Source organism: Rousettus aegyptiacus, unplaced genomic scaffold (assembly GCF_014176215.1).
Source record: "Rousettus aegyptiacus isolate mRouAeg1 unplaced genomic scaffold, mRouAeg1.p scaffold_m13_p_1, whole genome shotgun sequence".
Lineage (NCBI taxonomy): Eukaryota > Metazoa > Chordata > Mammalia > Chiroptera > Pteropodidae > Rousettus > Rousettus aegyptiacus.
Window position 1 is genome coordinate 110905034 of NW_023416284.1, and position 14618 is coordinate 110919651.

General features: G+C 39.0%; 1 pseudogene; it reads right to left on the reverse strand.

Moving 5' to 3' along the window:
- Positions 1 to 1780: 1780 nt before the first annotated feature.
- LOC107511357 lies at positions 1781 to 9278 on the reverse strand (annotated as a pseudogene).
- Positions 9279 to 14618: the final 5340 nt, after the last annotated feature.

Sequence of the window (14618 nt, forward strand, 5' to 3'; positions counted from 1 at the left end):
TTATTTTGACAAGATGGGAACCAGACTGGAGTTGGGAACAATCAAAAAATCTGTTTAAGCATCCTGACCTTTAGATGAAGATGGGAGATCTCATAGATTAGAAAAAATAGATTAGGATTCAGGTGAAAGAGTTGGGCCCAGAGGAAGGGCAGGGGAATAAAGCCTTTTGTGGACATTTTTATGACTACTATAGTACTATCATCTTCTTTTCTCTCTCCTGTCAGACTGTGAACTATTTTATGTCTCCTAGATGTGGCTAATGCAATTTAGAAACTCAATTTTAAATTTTATTTGCTTTAAAGTACATGGAATTGTACCTGCACATAGTAGGCTTTTAAGAAATATCTATGAATGAACAAACTGATCTCACCAAGAGACAAAATGTAACAAGAGAATAAAAAATTAAACACTTAAATATTTTAGAGAACTGTGGCCAATTACTACCTGATCATATACTTTTTAAGCAATGACATAGTTCAAATGAACATTTTGGCATACTTTGTGAAATAGATAAAAGGTATCAAGTTTTGTGCTAAAAGTTTGGTGTATTAGAGGTACTCTGAAATGTTCAAAATAAAAGCATTCTCAAATGGGTAATGTGTTTTAATTCAAATTAATACAGTCTTTTTGTTTCTTCTCATTATTTGCATTTTTAAGGCAACCCCTATGCTTTTGAAAGTTTGAAGACTATAAAAGTCATATGAAAGGCACAAAAGAAATTACCCAGCACTCCTCCCGCCTCCTAGCAAATTTTTCTCTCTCTAGAGGTACACATCAGAGAATTCTATTAATGGTCGACAAGGAGGCAGTCTAGTTAGTGTGACGTGGCTTCCCCATTTGGTGACACTTTTCTATAGCATTCTTCAGCCTATCTCGTTTGACACTTTGGAACAGATGCCAAGTCCTTTCTTGCTCTCTGTAAACAAGGCTGTCACTCACAGAGCATTCCTCTTACCTCAGGTAGGGAATGAGGTTAATGACTTTGGAAATGGAAAACAGAGCAGCCATCAAAAGGACTTTTAATACCAGGAGAATTACAGGAGAGTAATTGAATCAAATAAAATAAGAATATAAATAGACCATATTACAAGCTGCATTTGTTAAAAGGTTTCATAACAGTTGATGTTTTGTGTTGCCTGGGAAGAATAATAAAAAGAAATAAAATAGATCGAAAATGGTTACCCTTGAGAAGCTATTTCTGATTTTTTGGCAGGATTCCCCTGTGGCTGCTGATACCCAGATAGTATGTCTCATTCCTGCTTTCTTTTCAACTTCAATTCTGCTTTACAAGTGAGACTTCTGATAGTTTTTACCCCCTTCGAGTACCTTTGATTTATCATTTAGTTTTAGTGGTTAAAGAAATGAGACAAGCCTCTGCATTTGACATTTTTACTCTTCTGATAGTTAGCCTTTTAAGGTCAAATACTCTCAGAAGAATCAAGAGCATTTGAGGGGCTACAGATCTTGGTCAATCTGAATCAAAAGGTGCTGGAAACAGGAATTAGTAGAAAAGAACTTAAGAAATAAACACAACCTGATATACACATATACAATATGTGGCTGGTAAAGATGGGAATATAATACTTTTGCATTATTGTGTTTCATAAACTTTTAAAATGCAAGGCCTACTGATAACATATATACCTTTTGCAAAAGAATGGCCAGTTTGCTTACAAAAATATTTTGATTTTGTAATTTTTCCCCCTCACTGCCTTTTTGACCAGGTTTTTATTCAAAATTAGGTGTCCAAAATGATTTGACGAAATAAACAAATTTAAGTTCATGCCACAGGCTTTTCTTTTGTGGTGGGTTTCTTTTCTGCAGGCTTGTTCTCAGCTGGTTTCTTGGTAGCTGCAGACTATTTTCCCACCAAAGGCTTCTTCCGTCTCATAATACCAACGGCCTCCTTTCCTTTCTTCCCTACCACTGGCATGTTGTCTCAAACCCCCCTCTCATCTGATTTGGCTTCTAGCTCTGCTGCTGCTTTATCCACTTGGGGCTTGTGGTTCTTGGCCTGGTGAAGAATGGTGTTTAGGCACATGGTTGTTGCATATGGGCTTAGCTTCAACATGATTCTCAGGTTTTTCAGTGGAATCTTTCAGAATTCTGCAATGAATCTTCTTGCATGGTGGTTGGTGGGCTCTTTGGATCTCTGGGCTTTTCAAGATTCTACTAAGGTCTGTATTGAGCATCTTGTACAAGAGAAGTTTGTAGTTACTCTTGAGAGAGGCAGCTTTACAACAAATGCCACACAGATCATCTGGCTTGTAGAAAGCATTTTCGGTTCCAATGCAGAAATTGCCCACACGCCCACCAGGAACAAGTTTCAAAATGTTGTTTTTCCAGGGATGTTTCTGAAGCCTTTGATGATGCCATTGTCCTCATTATAGATGATGCAAGGTCTCTCGAACTGGATACGATGCCAGTTTCTCATTTTGCCCTTGCCAGCTCTAATTCACTGAGAGCCATGGGCCTTTTTGATATACTCCAGGCTTTAAGTTTCTTAAGAAGCAAAACAGCATCCTTGGTCTTCTTATAGTCTTCAACTTTATCTTTAACCAGTAAAGGAAGTTCAGGAACTTCCTCAATCCAATGACCTTTAGACACCACCAGTGCTGGTAAGGCCAAGGCAACCAGGGCTGAACAGATGGCATATTGCTTCTGTGTTGTGTTCACCCTACAGTGCCAATAGTGCCAGGTTTTTGTTGGTGCAAATATGTGGCCCCCATGACACATATTGACAAAAGCATCCTGGCCAGAACAATGAGTCCCAGTACTTCAAAATCTGGGAATTTGTTTCACAGCTTCACCAGTACCCCCATGAATCAGTATTGATCTGAAGACCTGCTAATTCACTGACAACATGGGGCTGTCTATTGTTTCTGTGCAAGTTGGTGTGAGCGAAGTTCACAATATCTGGTCAAATGGGAGCCTTGAAAACAGTAGGCAAAGTGATATTTTTGCCAGATGATACCCCTTTTCAGAGTACACTGATATCAGTGGACAAGCACACACCACAGTAGGGAGAGGAGATGGCCGCACTCCTCTCTACCTGATGGCTCCCACATAAAAGCTGATTTTGTAATTCTTAAACTGAATAGTCTTTGATTCTATGACTCTCACATAGCATTATCATCATTATTAATTCAACAAGTTCTAATAAGAAGTTAATATATTCAGAACACTTTTCTAGACAGTGAGTTTAGAATGAAGAATGAAGACATGGTGGTTTGCTTATGGAGTTTACAATGGCTAGAGATGCAGTAGACAAATAAATACATTTACAATGTATTTGGATTACAAATTGGAAAAACTGAAAAGGGAGCTATTGCTGTTTTACTAGTGAAAGATAGTGGTGGCTTGTACCAGGTTGTGGCATTGGACATAAAGTGCATGGATTTAAGACACATTTTGGAGGTAATTTCTAGAGCAGTGGTCCTTGAACTTTTTGGCACCAGGAACTGGTGCTCCTATGAGAATCTGATTCCTGATGATCTGAGGTGGAGCTGAGGCGGTGATGCTAGCACTGGAGAGTGGCTACAAATACAGATGAAGCTTTCCTGGCTACCCTGCCTCTCAGCTCCTGCTGTGTGGCTCACTTCCTAACAGGCCATGGACTGGTACCGGTCTGCGGCCCGGGGGTTGGGGATCCTTGCTCTAGAGAACTTGCTGTTGCATTGAGTATGGACAAAGGTTAAGGGTGAGGGAGAAATTATACGTAACACTCCAGTTAGTTTCAGGCTTGACTATCTAGGTGGATAGGGACACCCAGAGGATTAATTTGTTTGGGAATAAAGAGTTCTGCTTTAGACATGTTAAGTATAATAGTATGCATAGCAAGTAGAGATCCCAAGATGACAGTTGGATAGCTAAATCTAGAGGCATAAATATGGGAATTTTGGCATTTATATGGTCTTATGGTCTTTCACTTATTGGGAGTAACTTTCAGGAGAAAGATGTCCTTGGACTGAGCCCTGAAAAACAGAAATATTTGGAAAGTGGATGGAAGAGAAGGAGCTAGGAGGCTGAGTGGAAATAGCCAGAGAAGGAGAAGGAAGACTATGAGAGTGTGGTGTCCTAGAAACCAAGGGAGGAGAGGACTTTAAGGAGTGATTACCAGATCGAATGTGAGACTGAGTAAAATGAGGACAAGAAAATGTCCAATGGAAATGAGATAATATGTGGTACATAGTATTAATTGATAAAAGTAGTATCAGTGAAATGATGGAGTCAAAATCCAACCAGAATGAGTTTAGGCAAAAATTAAAGATAGCAAAAGAGAGAAACCAAGAATCAATAAGTGCTTTGAAGAGTTTTGCTCAGGAAGGAGATTAGAGAAATGGGACAGTAGCCAGAAAGGGATATGTGGTTAAAAGAAGGTATTTTCAGAGAGGTAGTATTAAGGCATATTGATATACTTCTGGGATTGATATAGAGAGGGAGAAACTAGTGATCTAGGAAAGAGACAGAAAATTCAGAAAGTAAAATCCTTGAATATTTAAGAAGAGATGAGGCACGAAGCACATTTGAAGATATTGACTATAAATAGGAGCATGGGTAGGGTTTCCATTGTAGATACAGATGTGGATTAGTTGGTAGGTTTCATGGAAGGAAAGTGAGGAAGTCCTTGTCTGATCGTTTCTATTTTCTTAGTGAAGTCATTGAGAATGATGATATCGGTAGAGGGGAGGAGACTGAGAGCCAGGTTCTGGAGTTTTCAGTAAATGAGGGGAAGAGGCCAGAAGGACAGGGGATGTCAGTAACAGTAAACTTTCCGTGACTATATTATTTCTTCTCTTCTTGTATTTTGCTTCCGTAATGTAGAGGATAAAATACACCGATTTCTTCTCCATATTTTCTCTCCTGTCTGGATCTTTGTTAGTAATATTGTAAGGCTCTTAAGAAATTGGACCAGAATGGATTTAGCAACATGGGTAGAATTGTTTGCAGATAGCACAAAGAGCAGGAGGTAGTTTCCATAGCACCAGTCTCTTTCAATAAATGTTTGGAGCATCCACCAAAAGAAACATGATATGATTGGATTTAATTATATTGGTAGCAAAAGCAATAACAATTGACCTAAGAAGTTATTCTACTTTAAAATGCTATACACTGCTTTCATTGAGTAGCAGAAAACTAATCAGATAGAAAAAAAAACCCCACACAATAATGTTGATATTTAATTTTCTTTTCCTTAAATGGAGAACTGTAAATCAAAGTTCTACTTAGAGTGGTTAGAGTTTGAATTTTAATCCAGTGTAGCCTGGAAAATTATTGTAAATATTTAACATTTTCCCAGAAAAGAAGTATCTTTTGGAGTGGAAAGAGCATAAATAGTGTATTAGTTATATTACTGCATAACAAACTTCCCCCAAACCTGGTAGCTTAAACCTATTTATTATCTCACTATTTCTGTGAGGTAGGAATTCAGGAGTAGCTTAGCTGGTTAGTTCTGGCTCATGGTCTCTGCTGAGGTTGTAATCAAGCTGCCAGCTGGGGCTGTAGTCGCATCTGAAAACTCAACTAGGGGAGGATATGCTTCCAAGTTAACTCGTGTGATTATTTGTAGCCTCAGTTCAACAAATGCACCTCTCCTTAGCCTGCTTGAATATCATGACATTCAGCTAGCTTCCCCCAAAATGAGTAATGGAAAATAGAGGAGAGGACTACATCAGGGTGTAAATACCAGGAGGAGAGAAACAGTGGGATCCACCATGGAGGCTGGGTATCACAGATGGTGTGTTAGGTTTACACAACACACAATATCTTCATCATTTGGCTGTGTGACCTTGGAAAAGTTAGCTAACATTTTTGAGATGCATCTATCTCATCTGGTGGGTCTCTATTAAGCTTTATTTCTTTAAAAAATTATTGGCTGATTCCCTAAACCTATTTGCACAGATGGTTAAAAAATAAAATTACAGTTCTCATCTACCTTCTTAATTACTGTGTTTTTTAATGTTGCCATCAACAACAAATTTGGCAAGGTTATAGGAGATTTATAAGGGAATACAGCAGAACCCTTACTTGCAGTCGCATGTTTTGCAGTTTCAGTTACTCACCGTCCACTGTGGTCCAAAAATATTAAACGAAAAAAATCCAGGAATAAAAAATGTATACATTTGAAATTACATTCTGTTCTGAATGGCATGATAAAATCTTGCATCACTCCCTCCCTCCCTCCCAGAACATGAATCATCCTTTTATCTAGTGTGTCCATGCTGTACATACTACCTGCCTGTTAGTTAGTAGCCGTGGTTATGAGATTGAATATTGCAATATCACAGTGCTTGTGTTCAAGTAACCCTTATTTATTGTTATAATTGTTATATTATTAGTTATTGTTGTTAATCTCTTACTGTGCCTAAATTATAAGTTAAACTTTATTTTAAGTATATATATATATACACATACATATATATATACACACATACATATATATATGTATATATATATGTAGCATTTGGTACTATCACGGTTTCAGGCATCTACTGGGGGTCTTAGAATGTATACACCTCTAATAAGAAGGGACTACTATATATACTAGTTAATCAGCCATAGAGAAGAGTTCTAAAACTTTGTGAAGATATTTTAAAGTAGAAGATTCAAACAGACATTTGAGAATAGTTAAATTACTGGAAGAGGTCATATTCACGCTACTAATTACCTTTTTAAGAAATAAAAACTGTGTCTCAATAATTCATATACCATATAACTTACCCATTTAAAGTGTACAATTGAATGTTTTTTAATACAGTCACAGAGTTGTGCAACCATCATCATAATTGATTTTAGAACACTTTTATTCCCCCAAAAGAAACCCTATAACTATTAGCAGGCACTCCTCAACCCTAGTTATAGGCAAACAGTAATCTACTGTCTCTATAGATTTGCCTATTCTGGACATTTCTTGTAAATCTATCTATCATGCAATAGGTATTTTCTGACTATCTTATTTCAGTTAGTGAGTTTTCAAGTTTCATCCAAGTTATATGTATTGATACTTTCTATTGCTGGATATATTCCACTGCATGAATACATTACATTCATTCTACTCACTCATTCAGCAGTTGATGGACATATGTGTTGTTTCCACTTTTTGGTTGTTATGAGTAATGATGCTATGAACATTTATGTACAAATTTTTGAGTGGACATATGTTTTCATTTCTCCTGGATATATACTTAGGAGTGGAATTGCTGCTTCATATGGTAACTCTATGTTTAACATTTTGAGGAAATGCCAAACTATTTTCCAAAGCAGCTGTATCATTTTGCTTTCTTCCCAGCAATGTGCAAGGGCTCTACTTTCTCTGTCTTTGCTGTTTTGTCTGTCTTTTCTATAATAGTTATCCTAGTGAGTATCTCCTTGCATTTTCCTAATAGCTAATATTGCTGAGCATCTTTTCATGTGCTTATTGGCCATTTGTATATCTTCTTTGGAGAAATGTTTTACCCATTTTTAAATTGGGTTATTTGTATTTTTATTATCCAGTTGTAAGAGTTCTTTATATATCCTGGATACAAGTCCCTTATAAGACTTGGTGTCTTATTGTGGTATAGAACATAAAATAAGATTCGATATCGCATGCTGCCTTGACATCTGGAAAAATTGGAATGGCATTGAATGGCCTAGGTTCTCATTCTCTCCCCACTCTGCTCTCATTTATAAGGTCCCCTAGCCAAACAAACCTCCTTAACAGAACAAATGTGGTTCCTGCTTATTCTTGAGTAGTACTAGGTTTCAATTTCTTGTCAACCCATGGAATTATTCAAATAAGCCAACCACAACTTTTTTTGAGAACCATGGAGTGTCCCACCCTCTCGATACTACAAAGTTGGCCTCCACAGCTCCTGGCTGTCCACTCTTTCCTTAGTGCAACTCTCATGTGGCCCTACATGGCATGGTGTCCTCCCCTGAGCTGTGAGTGTACATGACTCATAAATTATTGTTAATCTTATCTGCTTTGTGTTGGGTGTATGTTTGGCCATCCCTATAACTCCAGGGCAGGAATCTCTCCCTCACTAATGATGCAAAGAGAAGCAATAAAAGCATATAATTTGAAAATATTTTTTCCTTTTCTGTGCCATCTTTCACTTACTTGATGGTTTTGCAGGACAAAAGTTTGCAGGACAAAAGTTTTTAATTTGATAAAGTTCCATTTATCATTTTGTTCTGTTTTGGTCACTTATGCTTTTGGTGCCATATCCAAGAAGACTTTGCTTAACCCAAGCTTCCAAAATTTACTCTTATGTATTCTAAGAGTTTTATAGTTTTAGTTCTTATACTTAGATCTATGATCCATTTGGAGTAAATTTTTATATGTGGTATAAAAAATGGTTTCAATTTCATTCCTTTGCATGTGGATATCCAGTTAGTTGTTCAGCACCATTTGCTGAAAAGAGTATTTTTTTTCTCATTGCATTATCTTGGTGCCCCTGTCAAAAATTGCTCAATATCTTTTGAAAAGTTTTTTTTCTGTATTTAGAGAATTTTTTTTTTTTGAGTCTTACATCCTCAGTGTAGAGTCAAGTTTATAACTTCTCTTGCAGCTAAAATGTGACATGTGTCCTAGGAGTCAGCCATCAAATGTACCCATGAGAGACCATGATACAGAAGGGAGCAATACGAGCAAATGAGCCCAGGAATAGCCTCCTGCTTGCTGGTGTAGTGGTGTCAGTGAACACAGTGGTTTTCTATAGTCTTGGTGGTGCTTTAGCAATAGTGATTGTTCTTGAACAGGCCAACTACACCATGGTTTTTGACACTGTACCCAAGGTCAGCCTTCAGTCTTGTTCTGTAGGCCTCCCAATCACAATTCCATGGATTATCCAATATATTTTTGTTTTATCAGCCAGTGTTTACCTCCTTAAAATCAAAAATCTTACTGAACACATGCTAAGAAGAGATGAAGTAGAATTCTGGGTAATGACTTCCATTTTAATTTTGCATATAAAATGACTTTTGAAATAGAGATGTGGAGGACATTCTTACAAACGGTAGTACCTCTTTTAAGCCAGTATGATGCAAATCCCAGTGTTCTGTCCACTGCTAAATAAAGACAAATAATGGGCTCACCAATCCAAATTTGCAGGTACGTTTTATACTTTCATCTCTGACCAATTCTGTTCCATTGTCTTCCTTCTCCCTGTTCTTACCTCTATTCCATAGTTAGGCATGTATGTTGTTCTTGGACCTGGTTGCATAGTAGGCTCCCTGGTTTGATCTGCATCTCCTTCTTGAGGAATGAGACCCAGACCAATCTCTTTCTGACTCATCACATCTGAATTAGCCTGTTGATTATCCCCTTAGGATCTAATTCCTGGTTCCAGGTAGCTAGGCAGGTTGAAGTTTGTACCTGCTTAGCCCAGGTCACACCATTTTACTCCAGTTCTATGGATTCAGGAGCATGATAGTTGCTACATGCAGTAGAGATAAGTCGTGTCTCACGGAAAACATCACTTGAAGGAAGCAGAACACCTATGTTTGAGGGGAGATCACAGCTCTTGTGAAAGGTGGTAAGAAAGCAGTGCAGTAAGTTGCTCAGCACTTACAGAGCCTCTTTTCTATATTCTCCTTGAGGGGGAATTAGTTCTACTCCGATTTCTTTGTCCTGGGAAAAGTATTGGGTAAACTAGACAATGGCTTTACTTTTTCATGGAGGTGCAAAATCCTTAAGAAGCAGAGTCCACTATTTGTTAATGAATTTAAAGGTTTGACCTTTTTAATGTCCTGTTGGTGAGGGGATTAGACTAAATATGTCACCAGAGTCTTCTATTCTCTAGAAATTCCATATTCCACACTTTCTATTTCTCATCACCACAAAATTCATACTCTAGGGCTCTAGAGCCACTTGTATTGGCAACCTTAATAGCTATGAAGAATAATCTGAGGATCAGCTCGGGTGGGGTGGGAATGGAGGAGGAGAGAGATTTCTCAGAGGACCTTATGAAACAGCCAGTATTGTCCTGTAGTGGTTGCGGGGTAATGCATGCTAATGGCTCCTTATATGGAGCTGTATTGCATAGTCTCTATCAATCCTGGAAAATTGAATTCTACTGTCATTTGTCTTTTCGCCTCATAGATGATCAGGTTAAATCTTTGCCTATGTTGTTAAAAACTAGAATCAGTATGAACAATGTCATTGAGAAAAATTAGACATTTTTGAGAGCATGAACCAAGAAAAGTAGATTGGTAAAAGTAGTGTGAAATGATCTCTATCAAAATCATTACGTTTGATAGGTTTTTCTAAGGCATTAACCTCAGAGGTGTCTTTCAGAGATGCTTTCAAGATATAGCACTCTTATAAAAGAAGACAGCACAGTCAGTGGGCTAAAAAATAGACTGGGAGCTAGAAGGACCCCATTTGAAATTTTATTTCAGTACTGAATTTGAGGTACAGTGGCAAAGTCACTTCAGTCATCACTGCCTCAATTTTACTATTTGTAAATGGGAATGATTTCATCATATTACAGAATCATTATACATTTATTCAGGAAAACTGCAGATGGGTGACTTTTGGAAGATGGCAGGCTAGGGCAAAGTTTGATTCCTCTCAGGACCGCATTAAAATCACAACCAAGTTATAGAACAATCACCTTGGAGAACCACCTGAAATTTAGCTGATCATAACACATATGTCTGAGGATATAAAGAAAAAGCTGCATCAAGACCAGGAGAAGAGGTGGAGACATGAAATGGGCTGGTCCTGCACAAGTGTGTGGTGGTTGAGCACCAGGAGGGTGCACGTGGCTGCCCTGAAGGAACAGGGGCCCTCGCCCCACATAGGGGCTCCCTATCCCAGGGTTCCAGTCCTGAGAAGAAGAGTTCTGATAAGTTCTTACTGTAAAAACTAGTGGAGATCCTTGTTGTCTGGGTAAGACAAAAGGAACCTGAAAACTCAGATGCCCCTCTTAAAGGGCCCACGCATAGACTCACTCACATGCAGACATTTGCTTTGGGCTCCAGTGGAGGGTCGGCAGGTCAGGAAGCACAAGAAACATATGAAGAAAGACTGAATTGTGTGGTGCTGGGGCAAGGACTGGAGGGACAACCACCATTGTTCCTTTGTTGGCCCCTTCTCCAGGGCAGTCTCCTGACAGGCACTTTCTTACCTGTGTTGAACCCTCCCCACGCTAGGCCAATTCTGAAGCTGCATTGGCCTGGTGAGATCAGCTACTCCATCTTGTGTCTCCTTGGGACCCTGCCCCACCCAACTCACAAATTCTCCACGGGGGGCCCATTGCCAGGAGGCCAACCCCACCCTGCATCTTCCCTGGGCCAACAGGCAGTGGTCCTCAGCTCACCAGCCCACACATTTTGTGGGAGACTTTTGGTGGTGGGCCACTTGTTCCAACCTGAGCTGCAGTGTCTCTTGGGTGGATTGTGGGGTCTACGGGCTTGAGGTGGATGGTGACTTGCCTGGCTGTGATCTGTGATTTTTGTGGGAGCCTGCGGGCTTAGCAGTAGAAGCAATTCTGAATCTGCATTGGCCTGATGGGATTGACTCACTTCACTCCATGTCTCCCTAAGACCACACCCCACTCAAACCACAAACTGCCTGTAGCAAGCTCATTCCTGAGCAGCCAGCTTCATCATGTGCTTTCCCTGAGAAGCGAATTTGATAGGTAACAATAGTCCCCAGCTTCACAGCCCATGTACAGCCCATGTATCCTAGGAGAGACTTTTGGTAGTGAGCCATAAGCCCTCCCCTGAGCTACAACATTTCATGAACAGACCTTGGGCATCTGTGGGCCTGAGGTAGGCAGCAGATGGCCTTACTGTGATCTGAGACTTTTGCATGGAGCCACAGATTCAGTACTGGCATGAAACCTGAATCTATATTGGTCAGGTGAAATCTGCTTGCTTTACCCCATTGGCTTTCTAGGTCCCTGCCCCACCTAGTTCACATATGACCAAAAGGCTCTTCAAGCTGCAGAGTCTTACAGGCAGCTGATGGGCAGCCTCAGGCCTTGAGATGTACTGGTCCTTTTGCTAAGCTGACCCAGGCCCAGTACTGGGGGTAACTGGACCTCAGCTCATAGCATGGTCTCTCCTACTTGCCTCCAGATCCAGCATAGGCAGCAACCATCTCCGATTGCTTTGTAGCTCCTACCAGGTAGCTCCAAGCAATCAAAGGCAGCAACTTATCTTGGCCTACACAAGAGTCTCTTCCAAAGGGCCACAGAACCAATATACCTGGAGGCTGGTGTCAGACCACAATAGAGCACAACCAGACTAGCCCCATAAGTGGCACATCCAAAGCTTGCTCTTAACAGGTACACAAGCCTGCTGGGGTGAATCCCACTCTGAGCGGCCAGGCCCCACATAGCAACTTGTAACCTGTGAGTGTGGCTAGTCCCTATAGCCAGTCAGCCCGCAAGTCAATCCCATTCACTAACATGCTAATAGCGACCAAGGTTTAGCTACAAAGGGGAACACATATACCTCCACAAGGAACACATCCATAGCCCCTGGCTCAGGAGATCAGGAAGACTGCGCCACTGGGCCAGAGAGGACACCTACTACATAAGGCCACCTGGCCAAGGCTGGGAGACATAACAGGTCTTCTTAATACTTAAAAATGAACCCAGAGAGGCAACTAAAATGAGAAGACAAAGAAACATGTCACAAATGAAACAACGGGAAAAAACACCAGGGAAAAAAAAGCTAAGTGAAATGGAGGAAAGCAACCTACCAGAGAAAGAGTTCAAAATTCTGGTTATAAGGATGCTCAATGAACTTAGGGGGAAAATAGATGATCTCAATGAGGACTTTAACAGTGAGATAGTAAGCATAAAAAAGAACGTAGAAAACAAAAAAAGAACCATTTGGACATGAAGACTACAATAACTGAAATGAAGAATACAGAAGAAATTATCAGTAGATTAGATGAAACGGAGGATCAAATCAGTGAGTTGGAAGACAAAGTAGCAGAAAACACCCAATCAGAATAGCAAAAAGAAAAAGAATCCCCCCAAATGAGAAAAGTTGAAGACACTTCTGGGACAATATCAAGTGTACCAACATCTCCATCATACCAGAAGAAGAGAGAGAGCAAGGGATTGAGAACTTATCTGAAGAAATAATGATAAAAAACTTCCTTAATCTGGCAAAGGAAATAGATATACAAGTCCAGGAAGCATGGAGAGTTCCAAACAAGAGGAACCCAGACAGACCCACACCAAGACACATCAAATTAAAATTCCAAAGGTTAAAGACAGAGAGAATCTCAAAAGCAGCATGAAAAAAGCAGCTAGTTACTTACAAAGGTACCCCTATAAGAATGTCAGTTGATTTTTCAGCAGAAACTGCAGGCCAAAAGGGACTGACATGAAACATTCGAAGTGTTGAAAAACAAGAACCTAGAACCAAGGTCATCAATTATACTGAAAGGTAAAATGAAGAGCTTCTCAGATAGGAAAAAGCTAAAGGAACTTATTACCAGCAAGCCAGTATTACAAGAAATGTTAAGGAGGCTTCTATAAAAAGAAAGAAAAAAAATCCATAACTATGAATAATGAAATGGCAATAACTATGTACTTATTAATAATCACTTTAAATGTAAATGATTGCAATGCCGCAATCAAAAGACGTGGGTAGATGAATGGAGAAGAAAATAAGACCCACACATATGTTATCTATAAGAGACCCACTTCATATCAAATGTCACACACAAACTAAAAGAGAAAGAAAAAGATATATCATGCAAAGGAAAATGAAAAAAAAAAAAAAGCTGGAATAGCAACAATACTTATGACAGACAAAACAGACTTTAAAACAAAGGCTATAATAAGAAACAAAGAAGGGCAGTATATAAGGAGAAAGGGATGGATACAACAAGAGGACATAACCCTAGTCAACATATTCATACCCAACTTAGGAGCAGTTATATATATAAAGTAATTATTGATTGACATAAAGGGAGAGAGCAATAGTAATATACTCATAGTAGAAGACTTTAATACTCCATTAACACCAGTGGACAGATCTTCCGGATAGACAATAAACAAAGGAAACAATAACCTTAAATGATACACTAGACCAGATGAATTTAATTGATATTTTCAAAGCATTTGACCCCAAAGCAGCAAGAATATACATTCTTTTCAAGTGCACATTGAAAATTCTCCAGGATGCACCACATGTTAGGCCACAAAACAAATCTCAATAAATATAAGAAGATTGAAATATAGCAAGCATCTTCTTGACCACAATGGTCTGAAACTAGAAATCAACTACAAGATAAAAATTGAAAAATACACAAACACATGGTGGCTAAGTAACATGCTACTAAACAATGAATGGGTTATCAGTGAGATAAAGAAGAATATCAAAAGATACCTAGAGACAAATGAAAATGAAAACATAAGACTGAAAATCTATAGGACACAGTGAAAGCAGTCTTAAGAGAAATTTATAGTAGCACATGCCTACCTCAAGAAACAAGAAAAATCTTAAATAAAAAAAATCTAACCTTACACTTAAAAGAACTAGAAAAGTACAGCAAACAAAGCCCAAAGAGAGTAGAAGGAAAGATATAATAAAGATCAGAGAAGAAATAAACAGAATAGAGTCTAGAAAAACAATATAAAAAATCAATGAAACCAAGAGCTGCT